Raw genomic sequence first — 19,606 nt, forward strand, 5'->3', positions numbered from 1 at the left:
ACTCGTGTGACCTTTTCTGGAATATTGCACAAATGTGTGGGATACATACCAAATAGGACAAACAGGAAATATGTATACTGAGATGGGCAGCATGAACGGTCATAGATTTATTTGACCCATACGATAGTGTCAAAAAGATGCTAAAGAAACTGAACAGGCAGACTCTTTGAAGATAGGCATAAAATCCTGAGAAAGTGTACTTACATAGTTTTAAGAATCAGCCTTAGATGATGACTCTAGCAATATATGATCACACGCTACATATTGCTCACATTGGGATCATGAGGACAAGATTAGATTAACTGCAACATGCTCAGAGGCATTTAAACAATCACTGTTCTCTCACTCGATACATGAATGGAACAGGAAGAAACCCTAAAAATTTTTACAGTGTGACTTACCCCGTGCTCTTTACAGTCGTTTGTCGAGTACAGCTGTAGGTATAAGTGTACACCGTGTGCTTCACAGTTGCAGCTATGTGGTGTTTAGCGCACAGAGGAAGCTGCAAGGGAGAGAGTGTGCTGTTAAACCTACAGTACCAAGTCGCTCTGGCATGCTTGGAAAATTGTTTTCTTTTCTTTTTTTTACTTTGCTTGCGTTGTGTTGTACCATATTCTTCAGCGTGCTAACATACAGAATTAGATTATCATCCTCTATAGAAAACTCCAATAATGGCCTTGCATCCCCAAGAAATAAGTTCTGTGACTATAAGTGAACTTACATATCTTAAGTTTTAACAACTCTCTCTCTATGAGAAAGTTACAGTTAAGAAAAGAGGTTATTCAAATCTGGTAATGTAAAATCCCAACCAGGCATCAGAAACAATAATAATTATATTGGTAGCTTCAATTTTGAATGTTACCAACATAAAAACTGGCATTTTAGCTGTGAAATAAAAAAATGCACTGATTTGTTTTCCTTATCTGCTGTTTGGATGTGATGTAACGTGGATAAAAGATGGCTTTCGAAATATGAACAAAATGAAAACCAAAACTGAAAAGCATATGAAGTCTAATAAACACACTCATAATGTAGTTTCTCTGTTAGTTTTAGGAACTGTAAGTATGAAGGAGAAAGCTAATGTGGCAAACAAACTTTCAATCAATGAGCATAATATAAAGGCTAAAATGAGCTGTGATTTTTTTTACAAAATTATAAACTGTATTTTCTTCTGTGGAAACTTTGAAATTCTCTTAAATGGACATGACGAAAATCTTTTTCATTCTGTAAATGCAGGGATATTTACAGGTTTTAGTAAATTTTGCATCTAAATTAGATTCAGGTTTAAAGATCACTTAGAAGCCAATGCACTCTTTAATTTTGTTTCCAAGACCATTCAGAATGACATACTGGGTCATATGCTACAAACATACCATGAAGTGATAAGGCCGGAAATTAGAAGAGCTTGTGTAGCTGTCATTCCTCATGACAGAACAATTTGGAACACTATCAGATGGTATTGCTTCTGTAGTAAGTATCAAATGGAGAAAAAATTTTTGACCATTTTTGGGGTTTCTTTATTCCAGGAAATCAAACCGCAGCTGACACATCAAAACGAAAGAATCCTGTTTGTGCATAGTTTAATGGAATGTGTAACAGCTTACAACTAATGGCAGACAAGAGTACACACAGAAAATAAACGGCAAAATCCAATGCAATTAAAGAATGAAAGATAGCACAAATCGAAGAAAAACAACGTTGCTTTTTTAAGATAACATTATAGCATTAGCACTCTCCCTCACTATTAATTATCAGTGTAACAAAAACAAATTACAGGCTCTAAGTAAGTCCTAACAAAGCTCTAAATTTTCCAAATTTTATTTTACATAGTTTCTTTGTTAGAACAACAGCTCTTTAGTCATTTGTGCTAATGTGCTTTAATGTAACTTCCTTAGTTAAAACTTCCTCTCTCACAAATAAAATTTTCACAGCTGTATGCTTTAGTTTATCATGGAACTGTGGGTTTTTAAAGGCTTGTTAATGGCATATTGTCTTCATAAAGTACAACACCTCTTTAACTGCCAGAAAGACTATGATACAAATTGCTGAGCCAACAGGCTTCACTAGTTGCCATGCTTAAGACAACAAATACGGTTTCTATTGATGATAGACACACTATGGGCTGCTTCTTAGATGACCACGAAATATTAAAAATCACTTCTTACAAATCCTGATTCAGTTATTACCATATGAAATTTAACATTCCAACTTTTGGACGAGTCCTTTAAACACTACAGAGCCTTTCTAAGTTTACAAATTTAACCATTCATTTTACTGCAACATCCAGTATGTAATTTAACATACGAGTCTTCAACAATCTCTCCATAGACAAATGCATTACGAACATCAGCTGATATGCTGGAAACTCATCATCATTACAAAAACCAGAAGAAGTGTCACTGAACTTAGTTTTACTACTAGACTGTGTACTGATACACCCTTTTCTAACACAAATTTTTTTTTATGGAAGTAGCCGTTAATAGGATTAACCCCGAATCTTTTATAGGTGAACATTCTTGGATGTATCACTGAATGAATTGCATTTGATTTTGTATTCGATGTATTATATTTCAGGATAAAATGTATAAAAAGAAATTAATTTGTTAGTTTATTAGTCTTCTTTTAAAAATATTTGAAATTATGAAATTTCTGGTATACTTTAAATTCATATTATTAATTTTACAATCTAATGCTTATTATTAAATTTATTTCCAGATTCATTAATGTTATATCTTGATAATGATTCTTCTTATGTCAAGAAAGTTTGAAAACTCTAGAATTTGGGAATACCACAGAATGTAAGTAGTAGTGGGCATGCCTCTGATGGAGATGGACTTATTTATATTATCGACACTAACAGTGTAATTTGGAATATTAAGTGGAAATTGTTAAAACGGTGTGATATTGAAAAATCAAGAGTATTACAGGGAAATCTTCATCGGTTATTCATTGATCAGGAATCCAAAACGTCAAATCAAAAATTTCAGCTGCAAGACTGTAGCCATAGATGCAAAAACTGGAGCCAACAACAAGAGAAAATTAAGATAAGTAAAAAGATTTCCATGTTAACAGAATCTTCCGTCGGTTCTTGATAGAACAACATTATAATAAATGAAAAGCACCAGTTTGCTTTTGTTCTACAATATTACTTTTATTGTTAACCAGTCTTCGGCTTACAAGGCCATCTTCAGACATTTACTGAGTATTATCGCCAAAGGGGTTAAAATGTTTGCTAACAACATTGGAAGAGAAGTAACACATTTAGATTGAAGTAGAAACGTGCAGTAAGTAACATCTTTGCAATGAAAAGTTAAAAATTGAACAGTACATAAATAACAATGGAGTGGACAGGAATAGGAATAGCATGCCTACATGTTTCTATTAATAAACAAAACTAATAAAATAAAATAAAATTAGTACTAGACAAGGCTACATCAGGAGGTATGAACCATGGAGAGTGATACACAAATCAATTAATAGAAGAGGCAATTATCAATGTAACAGAATACATAAGGAACTTAAGCAATATCAATAAGATAAACAGAAATAAATAAATGCAGGAAAATGGAGGTGTTTGAGGGAACCTACAGTTTGAGAGTGTGGTTGTACTGCATTTTAACATTAACATTATAATCAAAGCAGTGGCTGTGTAACAGTTTTCATTAAATAAATGAGCAAAGTAAAATATGAACAGTATTTGATGAACCAACTACAAGGAGTGTAAAGCATGGACAGTAATACAAGTATCAGTTAAAAGAAAGCCTTAATTATTGAAACTACAGTCTATATGGAATACAAAGACAACTTCAACAAAACAAAACAACTTAATGAATACAGGAAAATGAGAATATGTAGGAAGAGAGAGTGTGGGAAGTAATGAACAATGGAGATGATTATATGAAGTTTAGAAGAGGGGAAGTGTTGAGCTGTGTCTGGTCATTTAGGATGAGATCTGGACTGTGAGCAAGATGTTTGTTAATTTCCAGGGCTTCCAGCAGGTTGTTTTTATGGCTTTGTTTGCTAAGCGAAGTACATGGGACACTGGCTGGTAGTTGTGACCCTCACTCAGTACATGCTCAGCAAATGCAGAGTCTGAATTCTACAACCTCCAGCTGTGGTGGTGGTGGTTGTTGGGATGTTTAAGGGGGACTAAACAGCTAAGGTCATCAGTCCCCCATTCCAAAAACAAGCGAGACAAAGTCGCAGAGCAGATAAAACCCCAAGGGGAAGGGGACTGCCCCCCCCCCCCCCCCCCCCCAGGTGTTAAAGAACACAAATTAGGCAACGAACACAACAGAAAAGAAGAGTACAGACGAACACCAGACAGAAAGAAATAGAAGAAAAGAAGATGGCCGGAGACTGGTTGACTGACCACGACAACAAAAAAAGGGAAAGAGTCAACCATCCAATGAGACACCAAAACAGCAACAAATATGGAGAGACGCGAGGACAAAAGACACAGAAACGAAAAAGTGCAGGACCCCCCTAAATGGATCCATAAAAAGGACTAGCACGGATAAAATGTAAAACATTGTCAGCCATGGAGGCATCGTCGCATAAAATCAAAGGCAAGGTGCCCGGGAAATTAAAAGACTGCCGAAGGGTGCGCAGTCGGGGACACTCCAATAAAATGTGGGCGACCGTCAGCAGGGACCCACACCGACACAGGGGGGGATCCTCCTGACGCAAAAGATGGCCGTGCGTCAGGTATGTATGGCCGATGCGGAGCCGACACAGGATACCAGAGTCCCTGCGAGAAGACCGCAGGGAGGAGCGCCACACATCGGTCGTCTCCTTGACAGCCCGCAGTTTATTAGGCATTGTAAAGCCTCGCCACTCAGCAGACCACATCCCAAGCACCTTACGGCGCAACACCAGCTGGTGATCGGGAGCCGTGAGGCCGATCTCCAAAGCTGGGGCGTCGAGCGCCCCTTTGGTCAGCCTGTCAACACGTTCGTTCCCCGGGATGCCAACATGACCTGGCGTCCAAACCAAGACCACCGAACGTCCAGAACGGGCAATGGCGGAAACAGACTCCTGAATAGAGGACACCAGAGGAGAAGAGGGATAGCAGCGGTCGATGGCCTGAAGGCTGCTCAGGGAGTCACTGCAGATGACGATGGACCTACCTGAGCAGAAACGCATATGCTCAAGAGCGCGCAAGATGGCCACCAGCTCTGCAGTATAAATACTGCAGCCAGCCGGCAAGGAGCGTTGCTCAACATGGGCAGTGTGAGCAAAAGCGTAGGCAGTGCGACCATCAACCAGGGAACCATCAGTGTAGACAGGCTCACAGCCCGGAAATGATTCGAGGAGCGCAAGAAAACGGCGACGGAGGGCCACAGGCGGAACCGAGTCCTTAGGCCCTGTGCCAAATCCAGGCGGATGGACGGCCGGGACAAACACCTGGGAGGCGTAGGTGTACGGACCCGGAAGGGAGGCAGAAGAGGGAATGACCCTAGTTCTGACAGCAGGGACTGGACACGGACAGCTACGGAAAGCCCAGACCTAGGTCGCCGTTCGGGCAAATGGAAGACCATGGCAGGGAAAAGCAGGCGACGATTGGGATGGTCTGGCGAGCAATGCACGTGGACAGCATAGTCGGCGAGCAGTCGATGGCGGCGAATCCGCAACGGGGGGAACCCCGGCCTCCACCAGTAGACTATCTACGGGGCTGGTACGAAAAGCGCCAGTTGCAAGCCGAACCCCACAGTGGTGTATGGGGTCTAACAACTTCAACACTGAGGGTGATGCAGACCCATAGGCCAGGCACCCATAATCAACCGGGACTGCACAAGGGCTCTGTACAATCGCAGCAGCGTGCAGCGATCTGCACCCCAAGACGTGTGGCTAAGGTAGCGGAGGGCGTTGAGGTGCCTCCAGCATTTTTGCTTCAGCTGAGTAACATGAGGAACCCATGTGAGCCGGGCATCAAACACGAGTCCCAAGAAGCGGCAAGTGTCCACCACTTCAAGCAGGTGGCCGTCGAGGTAAAGTTCAGGATGAGGGTGGGCCGTCCGACGCCTGCGGAAGTGCATAACTCGAGTCTTGGCTGCTGAGAACTGAAAACCATGAGTCAGAGCCCATGATTCTGCCTTGCGAACGGCGACTTGCAGCCTGCGGTCGGCGACCCCCTTAGTCGTGGAGCTAAATGAGATGCAGAAGTCGTTGGCATACAAAGAAGGAGACACCGACGACCCCACTGCTGCAGCCAGACCATTAATGGCCACTAGAAATAAGGAGATGCTCAACACTGAGCCCTGCGGGACCCCATTTTCCTGTATATAAGATGAACTAGAGGTGGCACCGACTTGCACCCGGAAAGAGCGGCGCAATAAAAAGGTTTGAAGAAAAGCCGGGAGCCGACCACGAAGACCCCACTCATGCAACGTGGCGAGGATGTGATGCTGCCATGTGGTGTCATACGCCTTCCGCAGATCGAAAAATACAGCAGCGAGATGCTGACGTCGGGCAAAGGCTGTACGGACTGCAGATTCCAGCCGCACCAAATTATCTGTGGCAGACCGGCCCCGACGGAAGCCACCCTGGGATGGAGCGAGGAGACCGCGCGACTCAAGGACCCAACACAAACGCCGCCCCACCATACGTTCGAGCAATTTGCACAAAACGTTGGTGAGGGTAATGGGACGATAGCTGTCCACCGCCAGTGGGTCGGCACCGGGCTTCAAGATGGGGACAATAACACCCTCTCGCCATTGCGACGGGAACACGCCTTCGCTCCAAATGCGATTAAATATCGCGAGAATGTGTGTCTGGCAGTCCCTGGAGAGATGCTTCAGCATCTGCGCGTGGATGCAGTCTGGGCCTGGTGCTGTATCAGGGCAATCGGCGAGGGCAGCGAGGAATTCCCTCTCGCTGAAAGGAGCATTGTATGTTTCAGAACGACGCGTGTGGAATGAGAACGGCGTCCGCTCGGCTCGCTCCTTTAGAGAGCGAAAGGCGGGGGGATAGGATGCAGTCGCAGAGCTCTGAGCAAAGTGCGCTGCAAGCCGTTCAGCAATGGCGGCAGCGTCCGTGCAGACAGCGCCGTCCAAGGAGAGCCCAGGGACACCCATAAGGGTCTGGTATCCGTAAATCCGCCGGATCCGGGACCACACGAGCGAGGGGGAGACATGGGAGCCCAAGGATGAGACATACCTCTCCCAGCACTCCTGCTTACGCCGTGCAATAAGACGACGGGCGAAGGCACGGAGCCTCTTAAAGGTGATGTGGGTCTCAAGAGACGGGTGCCGCCTATGACGCTGGAGAGCCCGCCGACGGTCGCGAATAGCCTCAGCAACCTCCGGCGACCACCAGGGTACAGCCCTCCTCCGAGGGTGGCCAGAAGAACGGGGGATGGCAGCCTCGGCCGCTGAAATGATGGACGTGGTTCATGTTCAGCCAGTCTAGTTGATATGTCTCTGCCTGACTGAGCAATGTAAAATTCGTCACAATCAGAACAGGTGATTTTGTATACCCCACTGTTGGCTAATAACTGGATCTTGTCTTTGCTATTAAAAGCACACTAGGCTGTCGTGTTCCTGACATAGTAGGAAAGCCTATACTTGCAGGATTTCAGTGTTTTGGCCACAATCTGTGATACCTGACCTAGAAATGATAGTGTACATCATTTCTTGCAGACAATGGATGGGGAAGCAGGTGGGGCTTATAGGAGGGGTATAATTTTCCGTTTTTGTTTCCTGTGCAAGACGTGGTCAATAAGAACTGGATTATAGCCACTGGCTGTGGCAATAAATTTTATGTATCTAACTCTGCTTTAAAATCGTCTCTGGACATGAGGATGGATATGAGGCGGTGTACCATTGAGTGGAAAGCTGCATGTTTGTGAGCTATGGGGTGTTGTGAGCAAGAAGGTATAACTATGTCTGTAGTTGTTTTTTTTCTGTAAATTTTGAAACAATGTGTGTGTGTACTTATGTCAATGGTGAGATCTAAGAAGTTTATGGATTTGTTGCCAATCTCCATAGTGAACTGGAAATTTTTTTGTTGACTGTTTAGGTTTTTCAAAAATGTGTTAAGTTGTCTTGTAGTACCCGTCCACATAAACAGGACATCATCTACATATCTAAACCAGTATTTGATGTTTGTTCTCAAAGGTTCTATTTTTAGAAAATTTTGTTCAAAATGGTCCACAAATATTTCCGCCAACAGTGGACTAAAAGGGGAACCCATAGCTAAGCCATCTAATTGTTTATAATGAGTGCCTTGGAACTGGAAATAATTCTGTGCCAGTCGTGTCTGAGTGGCCATATTCTCTGAATTTGAAGCAAAACTGTTAACTAATATGATCTCAGTGCCTCCTAGAATGTATGGGCTTCCTAAACTGCATAAACAAGATGTTACTATTCGTACAGTTGTATCATCATTCACTGCTCCATCTTACAAACTAGCTCGTAAACTGGATGTCCTAATTAAGAGAAAGACTAAATTCAAACCAAAGCATGGTATTCCAAACTCCGTGGACCTAGTAAATAAGTTAAAAGGTATATCTGTCTCACAGAGTGATAAATTAGTATCCTTTGATGTCAGCAGTTTTTTTCTAACATACCAGTAGTAGAATGCATTGATATTCTGACAGAGCCAATGCACAAGTCTAATGTCAATCCTGTGGAATTGAATGACTTGAGACTGGCAGAAGAAGAAAAAAATATTTGTATCATTTGCAGTTTATATATTAATGAAGTCCCAATCACTCGATGAAAGAAGACCCAAGGACTGCCCAACAAAGTCATATCAACAGTAACGAGATAATGTCAACAATGACGCATCAAACCAATTGAAAGAGGACTTTGCAACTACAATGAGGGACATCAATAAGAAAAAAATGATGACTACAAACTATTTTCGGTTGGCTTGTCTGATTGCTAGAAAAATGAACAGAGATGAGGATAGTGATGTTGATACGAAAGCTGTAGGACCCAGCCACAACATGTTTGAACCAAGTGAAAGTTAGCAAAGAAACAGTGAAAACCTATATTTTAGCAAAATTAGAGGAAATGATAATGGATAACAATAGCAAATTTAGCGCAGTTATGGATCAGCTAATCGAAATAAAAACAGATAACAATAGCAAATTTTGTGCATTTAATGATAAGTTAACTGAAATAAGGATGGATACTGACAGTAAATTTACTTCCCTACAGGGACAATTAAACGACCTAAAAACTGAAAACAACTGTAAAATGGAGAGGGCACAACGCCAAATAGATCAACTTAGTAATCAGATGTCAGAGCTAAAAAACAAGTTGCCATATGGATTAAAAAGTGCAAATGAAAAGGTCGATATGTTAGAAAATAAATTTATTGTTTTGGAAAGTGAGTTAGCTGCACAATCCTCAAATCAAGAGAAGAATGTTAATGATGTCAGAATTCAACACAAGGTTATAAAGGAAAAAATGGAACAGAACTTCAGTAGTTTAGTTTAAAAAATTTTTAATGTTGAAAACAGTATGCTAATTAATGTTAATGTTTTGGATCAAAAAATTTCATTGGACCAAGAAAATTGCATTCACAACAAACTGTATTCAAATAATTATATTGTGTGGTCCAATGTTCCAATCAAAAGTTTTCCAACAAGCAGTTTACAGCTAGTGGATTTTCTACACCACTGTAGTTTTGTGTCTGGCATGGGTGACGATCATAAAATTAAATTTGTAAAAAGATGTCTTGAGGGTGAAGCTCTGTCTTGGGTAAATCTAAATTTAAGTCAGTGGGAAACATATCAAAGTTTCGAAAAAGTTTTTTAAATAAATTTTGGTCAGAAGGAAAACAAGGGAGAATTTAATGTGAATTTCTGAATAGTCCAAATTATAGGAATATGGACGGTACTCTGAAAGAGGTTCGTAAGAATCAACTGAAGAAACTAATGCACACTGACAAACCAGTTGAAGAAAAGAAATTGATTGACACACTAAAAAGGAATTACCAAAGAGCTTGCAGTGGTATTTAGTACACGGACATGACGATTGACTTAAACAATTTTTACGATATGTTGACAGGCTGGATAGGTCTGTAGAAAGAAGCATTTACAATAATTGTCGACATGATAGAGATCACAATGGTAATAACTACAGAAGCAGAGAGAATGGTAATTTCTATCAAGGTCAAAATAGTACTAGAAATTTTGAATGTCAACAGAATAGGAATAATGGGAATAACCAATGTCAGTTTAATAGCAGACAAAATCATAAAGGTAGCCATTTGGGAATGGCAGTCTGCCTCAATGAAGATCCACAGTTTCGGGGAGAGGAAATACAAGAACAGGACCCTCAATTTACACTTACAATTAGACAACAATAAAAGTATTAATAATTTGGCACATAGATCTGAAGTTGAACAGAAGGAACATTAGATATCTCGTTTATATTTTAATCAAAAGTTTTGGAATACTGTGTTTAATTATAATGATATAGATACTAATCACAAACAGATTGTGAAAGTAAAGAGAATTTTGATGTAGAGTGTGCTAATGGTTTCTTCTCTTGGCCAGAAAACAGTGTTATTGATATATGTAAAACAGGTGGTGACTGTATTGGATCTAAATTATATGCTATTTTTGATGTAGGTGTGAGTGAGAGCTGTGAAATGACTGAGGTTGGTAAGTCTGAGACTGGTAGCTTATTGCAAATGAATTTAGGTGAAGTGTGTGACTTTGATGATAATGAAACTTGTGTTGATAATGATGTTGTTGAAGTAATTTTGGAAGACTATGATGGAGATGATCATTATCAGGTATTTGTGGAGTTTAAGAATAATGAAGTTTGCAATTTATTTGTGAAACAGGTAAGGTAAGTGATGTTAGTAATGATGTTAGTGAGAGTCATGGAACACCAGTCCAGTCAAAGCAGTTTTTCATTAATGTCGTGCTGAGTAATGATCCAAACAGACTTATCTGTAAGTCTAGGGAATGAAGGTGAAAACTTTTTGAAATTTATTTGGGACGAAATTGATGATAACATAGATAAACGTGCAACCCGGAGTAAGTTAGCTGTGATGAGTCAAAATTTGTGTCCAAAACGGTGGAATAAAGTGAAAGAAGATGTAAGTAGGAAATGTAATTTTGACAATAATGCATTTTGTGTTCCATCTGTAATAAGTGATCTTAGTTGTGCTATGGAACCCATTCAGTGTGTTCAATCGTTATTTGACAACATGAGTAACCAAAGTAATACTACTATACCAGTAAAGTTGGTGAAACTCTGTAAGAATAGTGTGGATGTGCATTTGATGAAACTGAAAGTGATCTTTTGCCTGAAGTGTTTAATAACAGAGATGGTAATTCAGATTTTGGCTGTCTTCACATTAAGATTAAAATTGATTATTGGGAAGGGAACTGTTTGCTCGATACAGGTAGCCCACTTTGTGACATATCTGAACAATTTAGAGACAAGATCCACTATAGTAGTCCACTGCAAGTGTAAAGGTAAGAGGAGCCACTAGTAACCATAGCACATATGTAAAATGTCAAATACTGCTTTTTGTATACAGGACAAGACCTATGAATATGAACGCATAATGATCCTTAGTCTAGAAGAAAATATTCACTATATCTGTCGATTTATAAGACTGTGAAATTGTGTTTTGTCTCCCATGAATGTAGTATGAAAGATCATGTAGTTTCTAAAGTTCTATCTCATTCATTGATTGAGTTTAAATCTATCTGCAGATGCATAAGACTAGATAACTGTGTTTTGTTTGTCTGGAATTTAGTATGTAAAAATTTTGTCTTATCTATTGACTGTGTTATAATCTATGATACACTATATAGTTGTGTTCTGAAATAGATTTGTGCTTTAGAATTTGATACGTATATGCCATGAGACTAAATGAGTATATCTTTTAGCAGCTTTGAAATGGGACAATGTTCATAATTTGTATTGAAAAGATTAGAATTAGTATCCGAGCATATTTGTGTATATCACCTTATTAGTCCATTCTTTTTCATTGTTTTTAATTCTGTTTATTAATGTTTCATATATGAACACTTTCACCTGACATAAATCCCAAAAAATTGACTTTGAAAAGTTGTAAGGAGAACATACCTGGTGTGAAGTGAAGAAGGTACTGAACAGCATATTTAGTACACAAAACAATGTTTCAAGATTTGATGTAATTGCTAGCCAGGAAGTTGCCCATCCATTTGTGCTTGTGATGAGAGCTCTAGACAGGAAGGTGAAAGATATGAGTGAAACCACTCGCCACACTGCTATATGGCTGTACCTTGCTGGACCTGTCAACCTCCAAGAGATCATGGGTGCTGGGTGCTAGGTAATATACTCAAGCATCTGTCAACTTGATCTGTGTTGTGACTGATATTTATTAGCTAGGACCACTGAAGACAGTGTAATTGAGCATAAATGCATGATTTTTCAAGTAGGGGGATTGACTTTCCAATACATTATGTATCTTTAAATCAGTATGTATTTTTTTAATCCAGGGTGTATGCACCTGGGACGAGCAGGAGATACAGGAAAAACCTGGGAATTTTTTCATCTGGGAGAAAACCGAGAGAACCTGGAAAATGTTTAGGATTCCGGGAATTTTTCATTGCTTTAGTTTTGAGATAATTTTTTGTAATTTTGACTGGTAAGAACTGATACTCTAACAGAGGATATAATACTGCGATAATAAAACATGAATGAAAGAAAAAAACGAAAATAAAACTTAAATTGGATAAGAAATGCGCCATATACAACAACAAAGCACAGTGCTCATATAAACGGCTGCCAACAGCAAAATTTGCCAAAGGCTTTAGGAAGACTATGCAATGCTTCATAACAACAAATTGACTTTGATGAGCGTGATGTCACAACTGCTTATGTTAGATTGGTTTTAGCAGTTACAAGCAGACTCATGCACATACACAGTTGAGTCGCATATGAGTAGTATCTTCTCCCATTCCCTGTTACAAAAATGTTTGTGTTGGCTGTGTCAGCAGTCGCAGCAAGCAGCTAGATGCTACTGGGAAAAATTTATGATGCGCCCAAGCTGCCAGATTCACGCATTCGCCGCAGACCCGAATCTGGGAGGGGAGAAGGAAAATCGACGTATCTCACCCAGGTGGCAAATTTGGAGGGGTGAGGGAGAGCTTAGATTAGATTAGATTAATACTAGTTCCATGGATCATGAATACGATATTTCATAATGATGTGGAACGAGTCGAATTTTCCAATACATGACATAATTAGGTTAATTTAACAACATACTTAAGTTAATATAACAACTTTATTTTTTGTGATTTTTTTTGTTTCTCTTTATTTTTTATTTTATTTTCTTTATTTTTTTTCCTTAATTTATATCTAAAAATTCCTCTATGGAGTAGAAGGAGTTGTCATTCAGAAATTCTTTTAATTTCTTCTTAAATACTTGTTGGTTATCTGCCAGACTTTTGATACTATTTGGTAAGTGACCAAAGACTTTAGTGCCAGTATAATTCACCCCTTTCTGTGCCAAAGTTAGATTTAATCTTGAATAGTGAAGATCGTCCTTTCTCCTAGTATTGTAGTTATGCACACTGCTATTACTTTTGAATTGGGTTTGGTTGTTAATAACAAATTCCATAAGAGAGTATATATACTGAGAAGCTACTGTGAATATCCCTAGATCCTTAAATAAATGTCTGCAGGATGATCTTGGGTGGACTCCAGCTATTATTCTGATTACACGCTTTTGTGCAATAAATACTTTATTCCTCAGTGATGAATTACCCCAAAATATGATGCCATATGAAAGCAGTGAGTGAAAATAGGCGTAGTAAGCTAATTTACTAAGATGTTTATCACCAAAATTTGCAATGATCCTTATTGCATAAGTAGCTGAACTCAAACGTTTCAGCAGATCATCAATGTGTTTCTTCCAATTTAATCTCTCATCAATGGACATACCTAAAAATTTGGAATATTCTACCTTAGCTATATGCTTCTGATTAAGGTCTATATTTATTAATAGCGTCATACCATTCACTGTACGGAACTGTATGTACTGTGTCTTATCAAAATTCAGTGACAGTCCGTTTACAAGGAACCACTTAGTAATTTTCTGAAAGACAGTATTGACAATTTCATCAGTTAATTCTTGTTTCTCAGGTGCGATTACTATACTTGTATCATCAGCGAAGAGAACTAACTTTGCCTCTTCATGAATATAGAATGGCAAGTCATTAATATACAATAAGGACAACAAAGGACCCAAGACTGACCCTTGTGGACCCCATTCTTGATAGTTCCCCAGTTTGAGGAATGTGCTGATCTTTGCATGTTACGAGAACTACTTATTTCAACTTTCTGCACTCTTCCAGTTAGGTACGAATTAAACCATTTGTGCACTGTCCCACTCATGCCACAATACTTGAGTTTGTCTAGCAGAATTTCATGATTTACACAATCAAAAGCCTTTGAGAGATCACAAAAAATCCCAATGGGTGGTGTTCGGTTATTCAGATCATTCAAAATTTGACTGGTGAAAGCATATATGGCATTTTCTGTTGAAAAACCTTTCTGGAAACCAAACTGACATTTTGTTAGTACTTCATTTTTACAGATATGTGAAGCTACTCTTGAATACATTACTTTCTCAAAAATTTTGGATAAAGCTGTTAGAAGGGAGATTGGACGGCAATTGTTGACATCAGATCTATCCCCCTTTTTATGCAAAGGTATAACAATAGCATATTTCAGTCTATCAGGGAAAATGCCCTGTTCCAGAGAGCTATTACACAGGTGGCTGAGAATCTTACTTATCTGTTGAGAACAAGCTTTTAGTATTTTACTGGAAATGCCATCAATTCCATGTGAGTTTTTGCTTTTAAGCAAGTTTATTATTTTCCTAATTTCAGAGGGAGAAGTGGGTGAGATTTCAATTGTATAAAATTGCATAGGTATGGCCTCTTCCATTAACAACCTAGCATCTTCTAATGAACACCTGGATCCTACTATATCCACAACATTTAGAAAATGATTATTAAAAATATTTTCAACTTCTGACTTTTTGTTCATAAAGTTTTCATTCAATTTGATGGTAATACTGTCTTCCTGTGCTCTTGGTTGGCATGTTTCTCTTTTAATAATATTCCAAATTGTTTTAATTTTATTGTCAGAGTTGCTGATTTCAGACATGATACACATACTCCTGGATTTTTTAATAACTTTTCTTAATATAACACAGTAGTTTTTATAATTTTTGATAGTTTCTGGGTCACTACTCTTTCTTGCTGTCAGATACATTTCCCTTTTCCGGTTACAAGATATTTTTATACCCTTAGTAAGCCATGGTTTGTTACAAGGTTTCTTACGAGTATATTTAACTATTTTCTTGGGGAAGCAGTTTTCAAATGCATTTACAAAAATGTCATGAAATAAATTATATTTTAAATTGGCATCAGGTTCACGGTACACCTCATCCCAGTCTAACTGCTGTAGGCTTTCCCTGAAATTTGCAATTGTTAAATCGTTGACTGAACGTACTACTTTGGAGGACTGTTTAGTATTGCTGAATGGAGCTATGTCATATATTGTAACTAGCTGTGCACCATGATCAGAAAGACCATTCTCAACAGGCTGAGCATTTATCTGGTTAAACTTATCTTGGTCTATAAAGAAGTTATCTATCAGTGAGCTGCTATCCTTTACCACCCGAGCAGGAAAATCAATAACGGGTGTCAAATTGAAAGAACCGAGTAATACTTCAAGGTCATTTTTCCTATTACCCTCTTTCAGAGAATCTACATTGAAGTCCCCACAAATAATAATTTGCTTCCCCCTGTCTGACAGATAGCACAACAAGGAGTCCAAATTTTTCAGAAATAGATGAAAATTTCCTGATGGGGACCTATATACAGTTACAATTATAAATGTGCCTTTATTTAATTTAAGCTCACAGGCATATGCTTCTATATGTTTCTCTACACAAAACTTTTTTGTTTCTATACTTTTTGCACAATGACAACTTTTGACATATATGGCAACTCCTCCTTTCTCCATATTTTCTCTCATTACATGTGCAGAGAACTTATAACCACTTACATTTACCTTATCCATATCAGTAACAATGTGATGCTCAGACAGGCATAGTATATCTATTTCATTCTCAGCTTCTAAATCTTCTAAACAAACCAGAAGCTCATCTACTTTATTCTTTAAACTCCCAATATTTTGATGAAATATACTTACATTATTTTTAATTATACTTTTATGAGAACCTTTCCTTATTCTAACATTTGCAGTACTCTCCTGTCTGAGTTTCTCATTGTGCTTAGGCCTAGTTCCTATACCAGTGGTCACATGGTGTTCAGAGAGGCAGATTATGTCAATTGGGTTGGGTGACTTTAATTCATCAATGAAATTACCTAGGACTGAGATACAACTTGGTGGAGATAAAATTTCTGGTGATTGGTGAAAATTTATAATTGACAGCTGTGATTGGTGAACCAATGTGCTAGAATTGTGCTGTTTAATTTCTTTCCTAAACTGAAGATTTGTTTCAATCCTGACCTCTCGTAGAGCTTGACATCTTTCTGTCTTACCTATCCTAAAAAAGGTGCTGCTCCAACACCTGTAATCGCTGGTATTTTACCATTCATGGCAGTGCCTCCCCCCCTTAAATTTCCTGCTATTACCCCAGCCAGTTTCCCCTTCCCTTTCCTGTTGAGATGTAGGCCGTGCCTGGTATAGTCCCACCTACTGAGATAATCAACAGGAACCACACCAATATGAGCCCCCGCACCCGACCCAAGCAGCCGTTCCATCTCCAAATTAACTCTCCCAACAGAAGAGTTCAAATGAGGCCGGTCACGGCGTCTCAGGACAGATACAAATTCAACATTGGTGTGTCTCGATGCTGACGCAATCTTTACCAGGTCACACTCTATACTGTACCCAGGATCTCTGTCGATGCTCTTCCCTGGCCCTCCCACAATAACCACGGTGTCTTCCCTGGTAAATCCTTTACAGAGTGAACCTAAATCCTCTGTCACCTGATCCAGACTAGCACTTGGTTTGAAAAAATTTGTGACCTGGTATTCTGGTCCTAATTCCTCCTGCAGAAGTTGGCCTACACCTCTGGCATGAGAACTGCCTAACAACAAAACTTTCTTCCTTTTCGATGACTTTCCTACATTCTTTTTCAACTTCCTATTGAAAGTTTGTTGTGTCCTGTCTACACCTACCTCTGCTTGATTCATATTCTTCAGCGAAAATAACCTTGTTTCACAAACCGTCTGGCACCGAGCGCACGTTGGTCTATTAATTATTCATATGATTTAGAAACCCATCCCTGTCGGTTCTCGAAAATTTTTGAAGACATTCTAAGTTGATTTCTGAACGAATCATAAGCTGATTTTTGAATGCCTGATTAGTGTACATGATGTCTCCGCCTGGGGAATCCCCGTCGCATCTAGAAATCAACTTTCCCACAGACGAAAGGGGATGGGGCTATATGAGTTGAGCATAGTAAAGCCGAACAGGTAAACACCAATCGCTGTTTGCTTATGTGGTTGATTGGGTTTGCAAATTATCAGCATTGTTATAATTACTAGCGAAATCCATAGATTCAGACTACCAGAGTAGAAATAAACGACTAAGAATCATACCCGTTGAATAGATTTTGAGGATATTATGAACAGCTTACAACATTCTTCAACAGGTTGTTCACCATTTGAAATCATGTTTAATCGCAGACCAGCTAACTTTATTTCTGAGAATGTTGAGTTTCCACCATGTAAAAATCTGTCACCGCATGAGAGAGAAGAATGTGTTAGGGATATGATGAAAAAGTAGGGGGATAGGAGAAGGCAGAGACATAATGGTAAAGGCAGATCTTCTAAATTTGAGGTAGGCGATCCTGTGTTGGTGAAAGCCAAAGAGAAATCTAAAGTGTTGACATCTGAGATAAAGAAATTCTTCGACATTTATATAGGACCATTTGAAATTCTTGAAAATCCGCATGCTTAAGCATACAGACTTGTGTATCCTAAATCTAAGAAGTCGTTTGGATTATGCAATATCACTGAACTGAAAGCTTATAGGCATGATCCATTTTTTTTCTCTTTCTCCTTTGTCAGGAATGTAGTATGTAAGATGATGTGATTTCTTAAGTTCTATCTTGTCTATTGACTGCGTTTAAGTCTATGTCACACTATATTTGCATGTTCATACAACTGTATAATTCCGCTGTGTAACAGATTTGTACTTTAGATTTTGATACAGATATGCCATGTGACTAAATGGGTAGACCCTTTTTCAGTTTTGAAGTGCAACAATGCGATTAGTGTTAAATATTATTATTCATGTGCACTCTGGAGAAAGTGATACAATTTAATTCTCAGGAACTCTTTTGGGTAAAGGCATGGTTGTTGTGGTAAACTGAGTGAAGACTCATTTTATTCAAGTGTACTGTAAATATCAGGAATAGTATCTTGAAATTTCATATGTCCAAACCAAACACATGTGTATGTTAAACACAGAACTTTTATGTCAGTACATCATGGACTATGGTCCATACCTCATTTTGTAGGCATTTTTTGTGTGCTGTGTCAATGCAGTCCAACTTGTCTTGCTTGTGTACACAATTTCTTTTAATCTGCTAATTGCTAACTGAATGTTACTTTGAGATATCTTTAGTATGTATGTGTGTATTACCTTACTAATTCATTTTTTCATTGCATTTAGCTCTGTTTATTAATGTTACACATGTGTGAATGCTTTTTTAATCTATTCTGATGTAAAACCTGAGTACTTCTTTTTTCAATATGTAGAGGCAAAACATATGACATGTGATGTGAGGAAGTTATTGAAAAACGTACTTACTACATAAAACAATGTTTCAGGATTCGAAATGAAAGTTAAACAGGAAGTTACCTTTCTACTGGAGCGTATTATGAAAAATCTAGGGAGGAAACTAAAAGATGTGTGTGGATCCACTCTCACACTCCTGTATGGCTGCACCCTTGTTGGTCCAGTCGAACTTCAAGAGATCATAGGTGCTGGGTAATGTACTTAAATATCTGTTATCTACATCAGTCTTGTGACTCAAATTTGTAAACTGTTAGCTAAGTAATTACCCTATATGAAAAATTCTTGTATTTATAGAAATTTCAAGGAACCATTTGTTTAGAAAAGAAATCACTGCTATGGACTGTGTTATTCCACATAAATGTATGTCTTTTCAAGTAGGTGTATTAACATCCCAATACATTATGTAACTTTAAATCTTATTTGACATGGGTATAATGCTGTCGAAGGTTGATGTTCTATGACTGATGATTTGTTATGTTCAACAAGAAATGTGAAACCTTAATAAGTTCAGGATTATGTTCTATGAACCATATAGTAAATAACTATCAGAATCTGATAAAATTAGACACAGTTAGGTTAGTAGTCATACATTTCAATGAATTCTCTTATCTCAACACTCGGTAGGTATTTTTTTATCAGTTGTAAATGAATCTTCTAGGTTTCTGTGTACATAGGTTAGTTTGTATGAACAATTAGCACATAGTGTGGAAGACATTTACATTTACGATCATAAATTGTGTATATAGTGTATAATAAGATGTATACATTTCTGATTTCATACACTGATTTTGGTCCTC

The sequence above is a fragment of the Schistocerca piceifrons genome, chromosome 3 (genome assembly GCF_021461385.2).
Source record: "Schistocerca piceifrons isolate TAMUIC-IGC-003096 chromosome 3, iqSchPice1.1, whole genome shotgun sequence".
In the NCBI taxonomy this organism is placed as follows: domain Eukaryota; kingdom Metazoa; phylum Arthropoda; class Insecta; order Orthoptera; family Acrididae; genus Schistocerca; species Schistocerca piceifrons.